Raw genomic sequence first — 18280 nt, forward strand, 5'->3', positions numbered from 1 at the left:
TCGTGGATTCCTGGATGCCAAGCATCTCTGGCAGAGGGAGGCCCAGATACAAGGACCTGAGGTAGAAGCATGGGTGGGAATTTGAAGGGACCACAGGAGGCCAGTGTAGCTGGAGGGAAGGCAGGATTCTGGGAGATCCTGGTGAGGTCTTGGCAATGGGAAGGAATTTTACGGTTTTGAACAGGGGGCTGTATTTTCCAACGTCTCTCTCCAGCTGCTGGGGGAAGAGTGTATGTCAGGCTGAAGTTAAAAGTAGAGAGAAAAGACAGAGGCTATTCAGTGGCAGAGAGAGGGGATGGGGGCCTGGGCCAGAGGTGACATGGAGAAGGTCTGAAAGTGAAAATGAGTCCGATCCAATCAGCCATATTTTACTGTATATGCAGCATTTAATTCTTATTGTGGAAGGGAAAGGCTCCATGTAGAGTCCAGGAATGGAAAAAAAAGAGGAGATGAAGACCCAACCCTTTCAGTCCTCTAGATTCATGACCACATCATTTGTAGTCAAGAAGATCTTTCCAAATGCAAGTCTGAGCTGAGCCCATCTGCCCTTTAAACCCTTACTGACTTCTCATGACCCCTTGGACACTTTACCAAAACGCTTAGGGCCAGCGTGGTCCTACTGCCACCTTCCCAGCCCCTCCCCCTCCCCTAAGGCGGGGCCACAGTCTTCCTTCAATTGTCGGAATGTATTGCTAAGTCTTAGCCTTTGCTCTGTGTAGAGCAACTGAGTCGATTCTTTGGTGATAAAGTTCACTAAGGTTAATTATAGAACGAAAATGTTGTATAGCTATATGCTCTCAGAGTAGTGTCTGGTGCATAATAAGAACCTAATAAAACTTTAGGCTTTATTAGAAGAGATTTTACGGTTCCTTTATGAGCCTGCCTGCCGGTTCCCCATGGGTTGTCCATTTTCAAAGTGGACTCCCGCCTTCTGAGATAGAGAATTCCACTGGGAGAAAAAGCTTCCTGACATTCATCCCAAATGGGCCTCTTTGGAGGCTGCATCCTTTGCTTCCAGGTGGACCGCTGGGGTTATGCAGCATTAGTCTCCTCTAAAGGTATCAAAGCTGAGTTTCAGTTTGGAACCACCAGCTTTATCTTGCCTTCCCAATTTGGACCCAGCCAATGAGATTTTTAAAAGTGAATTTGTTGATATTCTTTATTAAAAAATTATTTTTTAATTTTTATTTTACATTGGGGTATAGTTGCTTGACAATGTTGTGTTAGTTTCAGGTGTATAGCAAAGTCATTCAGTTATACATGTACATACATCTATTCTCTTTCAGATTCCTTTCCCAATATAGGCTATTACAGAATATTGAGTAGAGTTCCCTGTGCTATACAGTAGGTCCTTGTTGATTATGTATTTTATATACAGTAATGTATATACGTAGATATTTTTAAAAACTGTAGATTTCATATCATCAGTTGGATTTCTGGCAACTGCAAATGTCCCAGAGCCAGGTCACAGTGGCCCTGTTGGGATGCCTCCTCCATTGATGGTTTTCGTTATACTTGGAGTCTTACACACCCAGCCCTGGCAAGTTTTGAGTTTGAGACCCCTAATCCACATTCTCTGTCAGCTCTTCAGTCCTTGAAAGAAAGTTGTTATATGCCCCATCGTTTCTTTCCTGGTGTAAACTTCCCTGACTTCTCAATACCTGCTCTTTCTTCCTTGCAACAGTGGCAACAAACCCACAGACCTCTTTCCTTCCCGTGGGTTTTATGGATAGTCATCTCGAGAAGGTAGGGGTAACAAAAATATTAACTCTAAGGGGGTAGCCCAGTTCATGCAATTTTGCAAACTCCTTTGAGCGTTAGCGTTTGATCTTTAGATACTAAGTTTTTTCTGGGGCAGCTGAGTTTGATTGATTGATCACTTTGATTTCTGAGGGTGAAATCCTATCCCTCCCTCCGAACACCCAGCCACAGAGAGCAGGGCTGGCTTCTCACGGCAGCAGTGTGACATAGACAGCCATCTCCAGGCTTGGAATAAAGTTCCATAAAGAAATGCACACAAGAATCAGAGACAGTCTGCAGAACGAAATAGCCGCCTCGTCCACCATTCCTTTATCTGTTCATTTACTTGCTTTTGCATGACTCGATTAAGATGTTCATACCTTCACTGGATCTCAGAGAGTTGATCCGAGAGGTTGCCCTAGTCCTGGAGACAGAGTTCCTGCCCTCGGGGCCAAAGTTGCCAGTTCTGGGCTGTTTCAAGCAGAGCCATCACCTGGGCTTCAGGACAGTGGACCGTCGGGGGTTCACTGCCAGGGTGTGCCTCGTGTCTCTAAATTGTCAGATTCTGTGCGAGGTCCTCTGCAGGAAGTCTGCTGAAGAGGACCCCACTGTGGTCACCCCAAGGTTTGGCGAGTTTTCCCTCATTGCCAGGACAAACATTTCCAAGGGATGCTTGCGCTGATCCGAGGACCCCTGGCTGGGGTGGCGGCAGGCAGCTGTCAAGGACATTCCTGGACTTCGGAATGATGCAGTTTCCTCAGGGTCAGAGAATTCTGACAGAACTCGAAGGTTCCAGGAGCCGATCACAGGAGTGCAGGGTTTGGCTCCAGAGGAAAGGAGTGTCAATCAAACGCGTGTCATTCTTGACTTGATGGTGAACTCTTCCAGTCGGGAAAATACTTGGGGTTGTTTCACTGGACTTGTGATGAGAAACGAGATGGCATGACTGCCTTTGATCACCCCTTCCGGGGAGTTTGCAGGAACAGAAATCCAAATGATGGTGTAAGTTCATTTTCAGGAATTAATTCTTTGTTCTCTCCACCTCTTGCCAGTGGAGCACCAGTGTCATCTGGTTGCAGCCCCTTAGGGGATGCTAGACCGGTGAAGATCCAGAGGGCTCTATCGATACTTCCAGAAATCTTTGACATAAAAAACAGATCTGCCGGGGTCTGTTTCTTTTCACATTTCGGTGTCAGAGGCTGTGTGTTTAAGAATGTCATTCAGCTGCTGAGGTATCGACCGGAGACCTGGCCCCTATGAGAAGTTCTGGGGAGCAGTGTCTGCAAAGCCCCTTTGCACACCTTCCAGAATTTTTAAATAAATCCGTTCAAGGTGGCTCCTTCTGGGGTCATGCAGTGACAGCTGTGAGCCGAGCTATGTAATGTGCAGAACCTAGGAGGTGTCAGAAGTAAAAACATCTCTCAGTTCTACTGAAGTTAGTAAGTCAAGTTAAATCATCCACATATGTGGAAACAGAAGATTTTCAAAGCAGCGCCTTCATTATAAAAAATGTGTTAAAATTAGTAACTATTTTATATCTTGCCTATTTTCCCCATCCAACCTAGTTTTTTTTTTTTTTTTAAATCCAAATATAGACTTTGTAGTATTAAGGTAGAGATGCACAGAGTCACTAAGAGATGAAATCAGGGTTGAATTTCTTACCCTTAGGTAATAAGTGCCCCTGGATAATTTTGACAACTGTGTTTTGGGGAATGTGGTCCAGCTGAAGTGGGAGCCCTCTCCCTCTCCACCTGAAAAGTCTCAGTAAAGGTTTACTTGTCCCTCATTTTTTGTCCTGGGGGCTGGTCTGATTTTTATTACTTCAACCTAGAGTCTTTGGGGAGCATGTTTCTGGTATCTTCTCTGAACTTGGGTTTTTGTGCTGGCATTGGAGTAGGTTCTTTATGACATTCCTAGAAGGACTGACGAATACAGTTCTTTATTGCATCACAAAGTAAACTCATTGAACGTTTTCCTCTGCTGTAATGTAATTTCATGGAAACTGACAGCCTTTGAGACATCAACTCAAAAGCCACACTTGGGACCTAAGCTCTCAAGGCGTTTTGTAGTCAGTATTGGGACTGTCAGTTACTTTTCTCTTCTCCTGGGAACAGCACCCCTATATCCTTTTGGAGAACTGCCCTTACCCATTGTCTGAGGTCTTGTTGGACTGTCACTTGCCCCTCCCTCCATGTATGAATTTGTGACCCAAGGTGAGCCAATCAGATATTTCGTCTCTCTCTCTCTCTCTCTCTCTCTCTCTCTCTCTTTCTCTCCCTCTCTCAACTTTGAATCTTGGTCTCAGTGAGCCAGGACAGGGGCAAAAGTGGCTGCAGTGGATTCCTCCAAATGACAGCATGGTCATGTAGCTCCTGCTACGGGGTCCTCAGACTCACCCTGGTTCCTTTCTTCTTTGAGTCTGTTCCTTCCCCTGTGACAGCCACACCTGGTCCCTGTAATTCCTTTTTGGGGATTAGAGCCAGTGTCCTTTTTGTGTCTGTTACCAAAGAATCCTCAGGGGTATGCCCACACAGAGGGGATGCCACTGATACAGTTTTCCATGATCCATGTTAGAGGTGAAAGATCAGAGGGCATATTTTTGTGCTGAACATTTTGTGTTGGCCCCTCCCTTCCTCCCTCCCCTTGAAATCGGAGCTCTGTGTAGAGAAGTCTGCATGTTACTGTGAGCGTAGAAGGACACAGCAACTTCAGAGATGCGGACTTTTTTTTTTTTTTTTGGCGGTACGCAGGCCTCTCACTGTTGTGGCCTCTCCCGCTGCGGAGCACAGGCTCCGGACGCGCAGGCTCAGCGGCCATGGCTCACGGGCCCAGCCGCTCCGTGGCACGTGGGATCTTCCCGGACCAGGGCACGAACCCGTGTCCCCTGCATCGGCAGGCGGACTCTCAACCACTGCGCCACCAGGGAAGCCCAGGGATGCAGACTTTTGGTGGAAGGGGATGGGACTGCAGAAAATGGCTCGGTCCCCACCTCTGTCCTCTGTTCAGAGTCACAGGTATCAGAGTATCAGTTTAACCATCTCCCGCTTTCAGACGAAAGTCAGAGAAGGATAGCAACTTTCTTAATGTAATGTCCATTCCATTCCTCACCTAAACTCTGCAGGAGAAAGACACAGATAAAACAATTTGTCAAGGGGCTATGGGGACGTGTGTCTGCATGTGGCTGATTCGCTTTGCTGTGCGACAGAAACTAACACAGTATTCTGAAGCAGTTATACGCCAGTAAAGATCTATTTAAAAAATAAATAAAATGAAAAAAATTTGTCACATAAAGCCATGACATTATTTTGCAATTTCTTACAGTTTTTTAATACTCTTGTAATTTATTATTTTATGTTTTAGAATATCTAAATCCCATAAACTGTGGTTGAAACATTTCCTTTTTTTCTGTCTGCCCCCCAGGCAAAATGGCAGAGGGCTGACATTCTCTCCTGTTGGAAAGAACAGTCTCACCTCTTCTCATCTCCTTCCTTTTGTTTGGAGAGGTTCCCTGATCCTTAAAGCTATAATCCATGTTGTTCACCCACTGGGCCTGGCCCTGGCCTCAGCGCCCATACCCCCAGCCTGGCTCCAACTCACCGTTCCAGCCTCCTGTTTCACAAGCCTTTCGTGTCTGTCTCCTGGCTTGCCAGTGGGCTGGTGGTTCCCCATGCGTGTCATGCTTGTCCTCACTGCCACCGGCCTGCCTTTGCTTTTGCTCTGCATTCACTTGGGAATCCCTTTACCTGCTTCTTGATCTGACACCAATGCTCCCAACCTGGGAAAATGTGGTCTGTGGTCATGATTCTCTTCTAACGATGCTGTTCCTCTTCTTTTTCTGACATTTCGTGGCCATGTGCCTTTCCCCACACATTGAATAGTGTGCAATGTGCCCCTGAGTGGAGAACAGGGCAAGGAATGTGCTAAAATCGAAGAGTAGTCAAAGGGCAACTGGAACATCTATGGAGACTTTATGCAAGTTAAAAGGTGCTCTTTTAAGCTGACTTGACCACAGGCTGGGGTGCAATGTTTACAAGCAGAGCAGCTGCTGAATTCCAGCCCCCACTTACCTCTTCAGCCTTTTGCAGTGCACAACCTGACCAGCTGTACATGGTGGTCCTGAGGAAAATAGGTAGCTTAAAATCTTTGTGGATATAAGTCTAATACCATCTTTTTTTTCTGTGGGTACACTGGTTTTATATGTGTGTAGGATCTTATTGTGCACCAAGCACTTTTAAATCAATCTTTGCTTTTCATTATAAAAGTAATATATACTCTTTATGTTAAATTCGTAAAACACCAAAAACTGTAAAAAGAGAAAGTAACAATGATTCATTACCGTATCTCAAAGCTTTATCTCTTGTTTATTTTAGCAGATTTTCACTCTTACCTTTTTAATATGTTTATAACATATATTAATAGCTATTATTTCATTTGATTATCACAAAAATCCTCTTAGCTAATTTAATCAGAAATGATTATGCCCATTTTGGAGAGATTAAATAAGAATATGGGAAGTAGAGAGTTGAGAGGGACACTGTGGAGAAAATGAGAAAATGGTATTAGAGAAAATGGTGTCCTGAGAAGGCAGACTTTCTTGAATGAAGGTGTCTGCACCCTTCTGCAGTCCCCAGGTTCTCACTGGAGTATTCTGTGACTGAATGACTGGGTCACCAATCCCCCTGCAAAGCCTGCTCACTGTGACCTGTGGGACTGGAAGGTTGAAGTGTAGCTTCCCGTCCGTCGCTTTGTTCACTCATTCATTGAATGAGATTAGGCAACAGAATCCTTATAAAATACTTGTGCCTGGGGCAGAGGAGTTGTTGGACAGAAGTGAGTCAGGGTCCTGATCATAAGCGGTTTTGAGTGGCCACTGTGGCCCTGGCACCGGCCTGACTGCTCTGAATTCATTCTCCCATTTGATCTTCACGACCATCCAGTGAGGAGGGCAAGTTGTGCTGTGGGTAGAATGGGCTCATCTACTTGTAAATTCTTAGGACAAGGCAATTCTAGTTGTAAAATCTTAGGACAAGGAAGCTTGGCGCTGATGAATGTTCTGTCCGGCTGTATTACCTGGACCTGATGTAAATTTTAAGAATCTATTTACAGGAATGAACTTATCTATGAAACAGAAACAGACTCACAGACACAGAGAACAGACTTGTGGTTGCCGAGGGGGGTGGGGGAGTTGGGGAGGGATGGATTGGGAGATTAGGATTAGCAGATGCAAACTACTATATATAGAATGGATAAACAACAAGGTCCTACTGTATAGCACGGGGAACTATTTCAATATCCTGTGATAAACCATAATGGAAAAGAATGTGAAAAAGAATCTATCTATCTATCTATAACTGAATCACTTTGCTGTACACCAGAAACTAACACAACATTGTAAACTGACTATATACTTCAATAAAATAAATTAAACAAACAATTAAAAGTTTGTTTCTAATGACAATGAGCCTTCCATTTTAGCCTAAATAGATCTATCTAAAGGTGTTTTTTCTTCTTCTTCTTTTTTTTTTTTTTGGAAACTTACACTGATATGTCACGTGTTCCTAAGAACTGCTTTCTAAAGAAATAAAAGGAAGTCATTTATAGGTTAAATCTGGCAAGACCCAACACATTCCTAAACCTCTCAACTTAGATATTTTAAACGTAAGAATTCCAGTGGATCCGAAATTGCCCAAGGAATCTCGAAGCACTGAAATTGGATTTAATCCCAGGTTTGCCATGAACATGTCTCTGTCCCATGATAATGACCTTATCTTTTAACGATGCTGGGTGGTTTGCCATTAATCACTGAGCTGCACACGCATGTTTAGAAGCTGGTGTTTCCTGCGCTTCACGATTCCCAGGTCTCTGCCCTCTGGAAACTAACCACAAATCACTCTCCTGACTTCATGTCCCTTTCAGCTACAGCCTTATTTTTATCTTCTTTTTTATGACCAAAGCTCTAGAAAGTGTTGTCAACATCTGTTCTTCCATTGACTCGATTGCAATCTGGCTTCCTCTGGTCTTATTTCTTTAAAGTCACCCCTTGCTAGCGGTCATGTCCAAAATGAGAAATTTAGAGAAGGGGACCAACTAAGGGGCAGTTTTGCCCCCAGCCCCCAAACAGCACCCAGGACAGCCATTGTTACGCCATGATACTTTCCTTTTTGGAATCCTTTCTGAGACCATCTCCATCAAGTGACCAGAGTGGCACAGGGAATGATGCCTGTTACCGTCCTGGGTTCAGCCAGTCCCTGCAGTGGGAAGTCACAAACCATCCTCTTAGAGAGAAGAAAGCAGAGGGGCCATGTGACAGGTGAAGGGACCACCAAGAGAGGTGGGCTCAAGGCTGTCTCTGCTGCTTATTCGAAAATGGACTTGAGCAAGTTTGCCCTGGGCCTCAGTTTTCCTTGAAAGGGAATAATAACACCTATTTTATTAGACACAACTATAGGATCTGGCAGGCAGTTAAGACCCTCACGAAGTGTTTAACTATTGTCCTGGCTTTTTTCACTTCTGTTCATGGATATACTAGGCCCTGCCAAGCTGGCCTATGCCAGTCCAGTACACAGAGGATGGGCTTGAAAGTGGGATGCCAGCTTATTAACTTCCAGTTATGATTCTAATTATCCGGTGAAATTTATTTGCGCACTTGCTATGCAAGGTGCCATCTCTTTGCCAGACACCAAATTATTGTCTACAACGGGGGGATAGACTTGGCCAGGATACGCAACGTCTCTGGTGCTCTGTAGAGGGCATTCTGTTCCAGGCCCTCACCTTGACTCAGGAATCCAAATTAGACAGCAGAAGTGAGTTTCCGAGGGACATTCTCATCTCACCGTCGGCTGAGCCCCCAGAGGTTCTGTGGCTCCTTTCCAGCTCTTTCTGCCTTGACAATGTTATGAGTCACAATGCAAATAATTTTTCTCCAGCAGTGTCTTCAAGACAACCTTACATTTGAGAAAGACAAATATCATATGATAGCATTTATATGTGGAATCTAAAAAATAGCACCGGTGAACTTAATTACAAAACAGAAACTGACTCACAGACATAGAAAACAAACTTACGGTTACCAAAGGGGAAGCGGGGGGAAGAAATGAGGAGTAGGGAATTGACAGATGCACTTTACTATATATAAAATAGATGAACAACAAAGATTTGCTGTATAGTAGGGAACTATATTCAATATCTTGTAATAACCTATAATGGAATACAATTTTTAAAAAAGACTATATACATATATGTATAACTCAATCACTTTGCTGTACACCTGAAACTAACACAGTATTGTAAATCAACTATACTTTAATTTAAAAAAGAGAAAACCTTACATTTAAAAGTGCTGAGCAATTTACCAGGTGTTTTTACATGCATGCATTATAGATAGACAGGACTGAAATTTACATATATCGTTCTTCGCTCACGAGAAAAGTAAGCGTACTCCGTTCCAGGACTTGCCCAAGTCACCAAGTATTCTGGTTATCTCTTGCTGTGTACCAAGGCAGTCATTCATTTGGCTCAAAAGTCTGCAATTAGGGTCGAACTTACTGGAGAAGATGCCTCTCTGCTCCACAGCGTTGGGTCGGTCCTCTGCTGGGAAGAATCAAACAGCTGGGTGGTAGAATCATTTCACTGAACGTGTCTTGTGCCTGGGCTGAGATGATGGAAGGCTGGGCTCCGCAACCTATACCTGGCCTCACAGTGTGGCTTGGGCTCCCTCGCATCATCGTGATCTCAAAATAGATTTCCTGTAGAGCAGCCCAGGGCTTGAAAAGTGAGTATTTCAGTGAACAAGGCAGAAGTGGAATGGCCTTTTTATGACCCAGCCTCTGAAATCACATGGTATCACTTCCGCTGTTACTCTGTTGGGTGAAGCACTCCCAGGTCCATTCAGACTCAAGCAGTGGACACAGAGACCCCGCCTCTGGAGGCGAGCAGGGTCAGCGAATTTTGGGTGTTTTAAAACAACTACAGCAAGTGTGAGAACAAGACCTAGATCTATTGAGTCTCAATTCAGATTTATCGTAACTAGGTTAGTAGGGGCTGTGGGGGGAATGCCAGAAGACTTAGTGAATTGGGTAGAATTCACTTCAGCCTCTGGATCTTTTACTTATTAGGTGTGTGACGTTAGACAAGCTGTTCTACCTCTTTGAGTTTCGGTTTCATTATCTATAAAATGAAGAAACAACCGTTCTAACTTGTCGCGATGATTAAACGAGACTTTTAAAAAAACTAAGAGAGTATTTGACACAGAATAGGTGCTCAGTAAATGGGAACTACGAACAAAAAAAAATTAGAAATACCCATTTAAAAATAAATAGTCCCTGGTGGCGCAGTGGTTGAGAGTCCACCTGCCGATGCAGGGTACACAGGTTCGTGCCCCGGTCCGGGAAGATCCCACATGCCGCGGAGAGGTTGGGCCTGTGAGCCATGGCCACTGAGCCTGCACGTCCAGAGCCCGTGCTCCACAACGGGAGAGGCCACAACAGTCAGAGGCCCGTGTACCACAAAAAAAAATAATAATAATAAATAGGACTAACTTTAAAATTCTTATTATTATTAATATCATGTTAATTGTTATGAATCACCTGCTAGGTAATAATCCTAAGAAATATGTCTTCTCTCCTTTCTTCCTCCATGGTCCTAGCTCCCAATGGGGCCATCACTCCCCCATCAGGTGGGCCTGATTCCTCCCCCACTTCCTTGTGTCCCTGTAGTCCTGGGGAGTAGAGGACATTTGCTAACCTCTGGTTTCTTTGCTTTCCATCCCCTCTGCTTGGAATATCCAGCATGGTGTCTATTTCCCTGAGTGGACCCTGACATATACAGGTCAATGTGCAAATGACACTGGGGCTCTGTCAGCAAGGATGAGGAGGGGTGGGGAGAGGATTTGGATAAGAACAAGGTGTCTCCCTCCCTCTCTCCTTCCCTCCTGCCCTCTTTTCTTTTGCTCCTACCCTCCCTTCTTTCCTTTCTTTTTTTTTTTTTTTTTTTGCGTTACGCGGGCCTCTCACTGTTGTGGCCTCTCCCGTTGTGCAACACAGGCTCTGGACGCGCAGGCTCAGCGGCCATGGCTCACACGCCCAGCCGCTCTGCAGCATGTGGGATCTTCCCGGACCGGGTCACAAACTCGTGTCCCCTGCATTGGCAGGCAGACTCTCAACCACTGTGCCACCAGGGAAGCCCCCTTCTTTCCTTTCTTTTTTGTTTTCTCTTTTTCAGAGACAGAACAATCCTATGAGTGACCCTCCAGAGCTTGCTGTTTTCACAGTAAGTGCACATAATTCTAATTCATGCTGTCCTAATTCACTTAAAAAGCTGCATGGCACTATTTACAGTAGTCAAGACATGGAAGCAACCTAGATGTCCACCAACAGATGAATGGATAAAGAAGATATGGTACATATACACAATGGAGTATTACTCAGCCATAAAAAAGAATGAAATAATGCCATCTGCAGCAACACAGATGCAACCGGAGATTATAATAATAAGTGAAGAAAGGGAAAGACAAATACTATATGATATAGTATATGTGGAATCTAAAATATGACACAAATGAACTTATCTACAAAACAGAAACAGACTCATGGACATAGAGAACAGACTTTTGGTTGCCAATGGGGAGGGAGTTGGGGAAGGGATGAAGTGGTAGGTTGGGGTTAGCAGATGTAAGCTTTTATATATGGAATGGATAGACAACAAGGTCCAGCTGTATAGCACAGGGAACTATATTCAGTATCTTATGATAAACCATAATGGAGAAGAATATTAAAAAAAAGTATGCAAGGACTTCCCTGGTGGCACAGTGGTTAAGACTCTGAGCTCCCAACGCAGGGGACCCAGGTTTGATCCCTGGTCAGGGAACTAGATCCCACATGCATGCCACAACTAAGAGTTTGCATGCACAATCAAGGAGCCTGCCTGCCACAACTAAGACCTGGTGCAACTAAATAAATTTTTTTTTAAATGCATATATATGTGTAACTGAATCACTGTGCTGTACAGCAGAAATTAACACAACACTGTAAATCAACTATACATCAATAAAAAAGTGTAAAAAATAAAAATAGCTGCATGATACTTACCTGACAGGGGAGTTACCATGATCGCAAAGGTGGTTTTCCCAGAGTGAGGCTTATCCATTGCACTCTGGATCTGCCGACCCCCGTGATTTCCCCAAATGTGGGAAACTCGACCGCATAATTTGTGGTAGTGGGGGACTGTGTTCACGTTCTCACCTACATAAAATAAGAAGCTGTGCGCTATTCCATATTATGGATGCACCCTAGCACATCTATTCATTTCACTATTGATGGATAGACTCTACTTTACAGTGTTTCAGTTTTTGCTACAACAAACAGTTCTGCATTAACCATATGTATATGCACATATATCCCTGTAGATTCACTCTCATTTCTGTAGAATACATTTCCAAAGGTGGAATTTCTGGATCAAAGAGTATGTGTATTTTTAAATTTGTCAATTAAAGAAATATTTTTAAATTAAGAAACATCACCGGATTACTTTCCCCAAAGGCTGTAGCATTTACCTTCCCTTTAACAACTTATTTCCACTAATTATTCAGCACCAAAAGACCTCCGTGCTTATATTTGGATAACTACAACCAGGCTTGGCCCTTGAAATGTCTATTTGATGAATCAAGGATTTGGAGAGTGAAGAATCAGATAATAAAAGCCATGCCCAAGTTTGCTGATTGAGATAAGTTTTTATTATTTATGGGTTTGTTCTGTTTTACCCCCTACATGCCATAAAAAGTCAACCTTTGAAAAAGGGCCTTCTCTCTACAGAAATCCCATCCTCTAATCTGTGAGTCCACGTAGGTGTCCTTGATATATTTTATAATAAGGCACTTGAGAGGCTAATTGCATTGTATTTATAGCCTGTAGAGGTGGTTCCCACTTCAAATGAGGAGTTTCCTTGGTAATGTACTGATAACCACAGGTTCCGAGAGGCTAAACTGAGACTAACGCAGGAAAATTCAAAGCGGGACTTGCAGGGGACCCCAGAAAGGCACTGAAGGGAACAGACAGACCGCTTGAGAGAGACAGGAGAGGCCTGGGGCGAGGGCGCGTTTCATTTGATTCCTGTGCCTTCTGGGTTTTCCAGTAACCTTGGGTTTAAAATCTGCGCCAGTGTTAAGCTTGATATTGACTATCCTGAATTCCTATTGTTCAAAAAATCCAAATGTCTCTGTGGAGTCTGTAAAGCTGCCCCTGATTTCTGGTCCACCCAGACCCTACTACTGCCCTTCTACTACTGCCCACTTCCAGCTGTTCCAACGTTCCCGGGAGATTTCATCTCTCCTTCAGGACGGATGAAGTAGCTAGCCTGTCTCTCCTTACTTTTATCTCTTTATCTCTCTTCCAATCCCCATTAAATTTTCCAGTTATCACTAACCAGTTCCAAATTACTGTGAATAAGTGTCATTTCAGCACTTACATAGTTGGTTTGAAATAATAATAATTATATTAGTAAATACTAATAGAAAACATTTTGGACCATTGTGTTCTAAGCACTAAGCTAGACAGACACGATAGTTCTGTAAGTAGGAATAATGATCTGTTTGACAGAGGATGGAGCTGAGGCTCAGAGAGGGTTAGTGACTTGCCTCAAGCCACACAGGCAGACGTGGACTTTAAATGCAAACCTTACTGGACTTTGATGTCCGTGCTGTCGTTAGACTGTCCCACCTCCAGCCTGCCAAATGGCACTGGCTTATCGTTATTTTGAAGTGCGTACACCGTCTCTGCCGCGTCCCTTTGCTCTGCTTCATCCTCATTCTCATCATCCCACATGGTGAAGACCCACTGTGTGCCAGGCACTGGGTGAGGTGCCTTCATAAACCTGGTTACGAACTACCTTGTATGATTCCAGGAAGGTGGGGACCTCATCTTGTGCGTTTGAGCTCGTGCAGTTCCTGGCCCAGTTCTGAGGGTCTGGTACACACTCAAGCCGTTATTTCTTCTTTTCACCATAAGTATTTTGATGGCATAGGAATGCTCACCACTTTCTTATAGATCCCTTCTCTGCTCGGTGCCTAAGGCAGAGCCACACCTCTATCCTAACCATTTCATGATCTTTTAGCAGTTAGCCTTTTATATGGTATGTTCACACACCTTTCACCCTCATCTGGAGACCAAATGAAATTATTAAATAAATTCAGTGAGCTCAAAATAAGGCAGAAAAAGAGGAAAAGGGGAACAAAGAAGGACAAATAAAAAAATAAGTAGCGGGCTTCCCTGGTGGCGCAGTGGTTGGGAGTCTGCCTGCCGATGCAGGGGACGCGGATTCGTGCCCCGGTCTGGGAGGATCCTGTGTGCCGCGGAGCGGCTGGGCCCGTGAGCCATGGCCGCTGAGCCTGCTTGTCCAGAGCCTGTGCTCTGCAGCAGGAGAGGCCACAGCAGTGAGAGGCCCGCGTACCGCAAAAAAAAAAAAAAAATAAGTAGCAATCTTATAAATTGAAACTCAACCATATCAGTAATTACACTGATGGTCTAAATGTAAATGATCTAAGCACCTCATGGCAAGACTCATTATTATTATAAGTGTGTTTATTCCAAAGTTAATCTATAGATTTAACAAAATCAAAATCATTCCTATTTCACAGGCAAGGAAACCGAGGCCATGAGACACTGACACTCATCTGAGTGAGTGAACTGCATCTGCCCAAAATGTCATATCTATAGAGCAGGGGTCCTCAACCAGGAGTGATTTGCTCCCCACCCCCAGGGATGATGTTTGGAAATATCTGGAGATATTTGGTTGTCACCACTGGGAAACTGCTACTGGCATGTAATAGGTAGAAGCCAGCCAGGTATGCTGCTGTACATCCTACAATGCCCTGGACAGCCCGCTGCAACTAAGAATTATCAGAACCAAATGTCCATAGTGCTGAGGTTGAGAACTCTGGTATAGAAGAAAGAAAGGAGGCATACCTGACCATATTTTCTGCCGTTGGTTATCTTAAGAGATGTGATTTTTATATAATATTCACAGAACATTGAATGCTTTCTTTCCCTCATAAGATGTGAGCCCACAGAACTAAAAAATAACTACTAATTATGTATGGGGTATAAGGGACACCATAGGCTATCATTCTTAAAGTAGGTTAGCCTTAATTTTCTTTTTTTTTAAATTATAGTTGATTTACAATATTGCATTAATTTCAGGTGTACAGCATAGTGATTCTTCTTTTTCTCAGATTATATTCCATTATAGATTACTAATGAGCCTTAATTTTCAAATGAATTTTTAATAAACTCAAAAAAATAATGTATATATTACCTTCTTTCCCATTTGAAGAGACCAAGGGCAACAGATGGTATTATGGGACAACATTATTAAGACATGGGCTTTGTGGCTCAAGTTAAATGTCAAAGTTTGTTTCAAATCATATGTTTCCATTCTCTAATCAGGGAAAATGTTGGACCTAGACCTCTTTCCATTAAGAGCTCCTGGTCCTATACGTATAACCAAATAAAAAGCCTGAATGAATAACTTAAGTTCTAGCTGTCAAAATGGTATGCCATTGATGGATGAAATTATATGACATCTGGGGTTTGTTTTAAAATATGCCAGCAAAAACAAAAACAAAAGGTGGTAAATGAACAAGTTCAGCAAAATGTTGTTACTTGTTAAAGCTGGATGATGGTTACATAGGAATTCCTTTCACTTTTCTTTCTACTTTCATGTAAGTTTGAAAATTTCCAGAAAAAGCATCTAAAAAATGTGTACTATGACCATCTGCAGAGTGATGAGCAATGTCATTAGATATAACTTGTTTCTTGCTCCATCTCTGCGGATTCACAAGTGATTTCTTGAAGGAAATTCCATGCATGTGTCTAGATATTGTTTAATCCAGCAGGCTGTTTATCATCTCAGTGTTTTCAGGGCACTTTGAAAATTAAAAGTGGCCACAATATGGGAAAAAGATTTAAATAGGCACTTCATAAAGGAATCTATATGAATGACCAATAAGCACATGAAAACATTCTCAACATCATGAGTTATTTGAGAAATGTGATTAAATAATGAGATAGATACCCCTACACACTGATTAGAATCTCCAAGTAAAAAGATGAACAACTACGGGCTTCCCTGGTGGTGCAGTGGTTAAGAATCCACCTGCCAATGCAGGGGACATGAGTTTGAGCCCTGGTCTGGGAAGATCCCACATGCCACAGAGCAACTAAGCCTGTGCACCACAACTACTGAACCTGCATGCCACAGTTACTGAAGTCCACGTGCTTAGAGCCCATGCTCTGCAACAACAGAAGCCACTGCAATGAGAAACCCGCACACTGCAGCGAAGAGTAGCCCCCACTTGCCACAACTAGGGAAAAGCCCGTGTGCAGCAACAAAGACCTGAGGCAGCAAAAGATAAATAAATAAATAAATTTATTTTTTAAAAAAAGATGGATAATTACCAAGTGTTATCAAGGATGAGGAACAACTATAACTCTTATATTTTTTGACAAACAAAAGTAGAAGGAAATTATCATCATGTAGTGTAGACCTACACTAAAAAAAAAGTTAAAGAAAATCCTTTAGGTAGAAGAAAATGATTCCAGATGAAAATCTGGGACTACACAAAGGAATAAAGAGCATTGGAAATTGTGGATGCTTGTATGTTTATATAGGCGAATGTACATATATCCTTATTATTAAACCCCTTTATAAAGAGAACTGAGTGTTTAAACAAAAATAATAACAATGTAGTGTGGTGCTTATAACACATATAAGAGTAAAATGTATGACAATACACAAAGGTCAGGAAGGGAGGAATGGAGGGATACTCTTGTAAGGTTCTTATGCTCCATGGCATGATATATACCACTTAATAGTAGACTGTGTTAAGTTAAAGATGTTTACTGTAAACCCTAAAGCAACCATAAAATAAAAAAGCAAAGAGTTATAGCTAATAGACCAACAAGGAGACAAAATAACATTATTAGATAAATTCAATGAACTCAAGATAAGGCAGAAAAAGAGGAAAAGGGGAAGAAAGGACAAATGAAAAAATCAGTAGCCATATTATAGATTGAAACTCAGCCATATCAGTAATTACACTAAATGTAAATGGTCTAAACACCTCTTTGGAAGACTCATTATTATTAAAGTGTATTTATTTCAAAAATTACCTATAAATTTAACAAAATCAAAATCACAACAGGCTTAGTAGAGAAATTTATGAGCTGATTTTGAAATTCATATGGAAATGGAAATGACCTAGAATAACTCAAACAGCTTTGGGAAAGAAGAATGTTTGTTGGCTAACACTACATGATTTCAAGTCTTTTTAAAAAGCTATAGCAATCAAGATAGACAACTAGAGCAATAAGACAGAATACAGAGTCCAGGAGTCCAGGAAGTTTAGTCTACCCATATGCAAAAAAAAAAAAGAAAGAAAGAAAGAAAAAGGACTTCGATCTATACCTTGCATCATAACAAAAATTAACTCAAGTTGGACCATATGACATAACATTACATTTAGTAAAACCTAAAAGTTCGTAAAACTTCTAGAAGAAAAAAAACATTTGTGACCTTGGATTAAGAAAAGATTTCTTTGATACAATAACAAAAACATGATTCATAAAAGAACAAGTTGACAAATGATTCAAAATCCTTACAATCTGCTCCTTGAAAAACACTATTAAGTAAATGAAAAGATAAGTCTCAGCCTAGGAGAAACAATTTACAAGTCATCTGATAAAGGATTTGTACTCAGAATACATAAAGGACTCTCAAAACTCAACAATAAGAACACAAACAACTGAATAAAAAATAAATAACAGATTTGAACAGACACTTCACCAAAGAAGAGATACAGATGGTAAATAAACACATGAAAAAATACAGGTAGTAAACACATGAAAAGATGCTAGACATTCGTCTTTAAGGAAATACAAATTGAAACCACAATAACATACTAAACACACCTATTAGAATAGCTAAAATTTAAAGGATTCATAATAAGTAAAATATTGTCAAGATGTGGAGCAACCAGAACTCTCATACACTTCCAATAGGTACAATGACTCTGGAAAACAGTTTGCCAGTTTCTTCAAAAGTTAATCATTCACCTACTTTATGATGTTGCCATTCTACTTCTAGGTATTTGCCCAAGAGAAAGGAAAGCACATGATCACATGATCAAATGAAAAGATGGACATGAATGAATGTTCACTGTAGCCTTAAATAACCCCAAACTGGAAGTCACCCAAATGCCCATCAACAGGTGAAAGACTGTGCTATATCTAGACAAATGAATCTCAGCAATGAAGTGAATAAACTATTGATAAACTATTTAGATGTTTCAAAATAATTATGCTGTGTTAAGAAAAAAAAAAGCCAAGAAAAACGAGAGTATATACCATATGATTCTATTTATATAAAACTTTAGAAAATAAAAACTACTCTATAGTGGCATAAAGCATATCTGTTCCTGCCTGTGGTGGGCAGGGAGGAAGAGCTTACAAAGGGCACAAGAGTCTTTTGGGGTGGTGGATATGTTCATTGC

General features: G+C 42.0%; 1 non-coding gene across 1 annotated transcript; it reads left to right on the plus strand.

The window, feature by feature from the left end:
* Positions 1-11817: 11817 nt before the first annotated feature.
* Positions 11818-11981, plus strand: LOC116750068. The gene has a single exon (XR_004348808.1). It is a non-coding gene; the product is annotated as a U1 spliceosomal RNA (small nuclear RNA).
* The last annotated feature ends 6299 nt before the right edge of the window (positions 11982-18280 follow it).

The sequence above is a fragment of the Phocoena sinus genome, chromosome 2 (genome assembly GCF_008692025.1).
Source record: "Phocoena sinus isolate mPhoSin1 chromosome 2, mPhoSin1.pri, whole genome shotgun sequence".
Lineage (NCBI taxonomy): Eukaryota > Metazoa > Chordata > Mammalia > Artiodactyla > Phocoenidae > Phocoena > Phocoena sinus.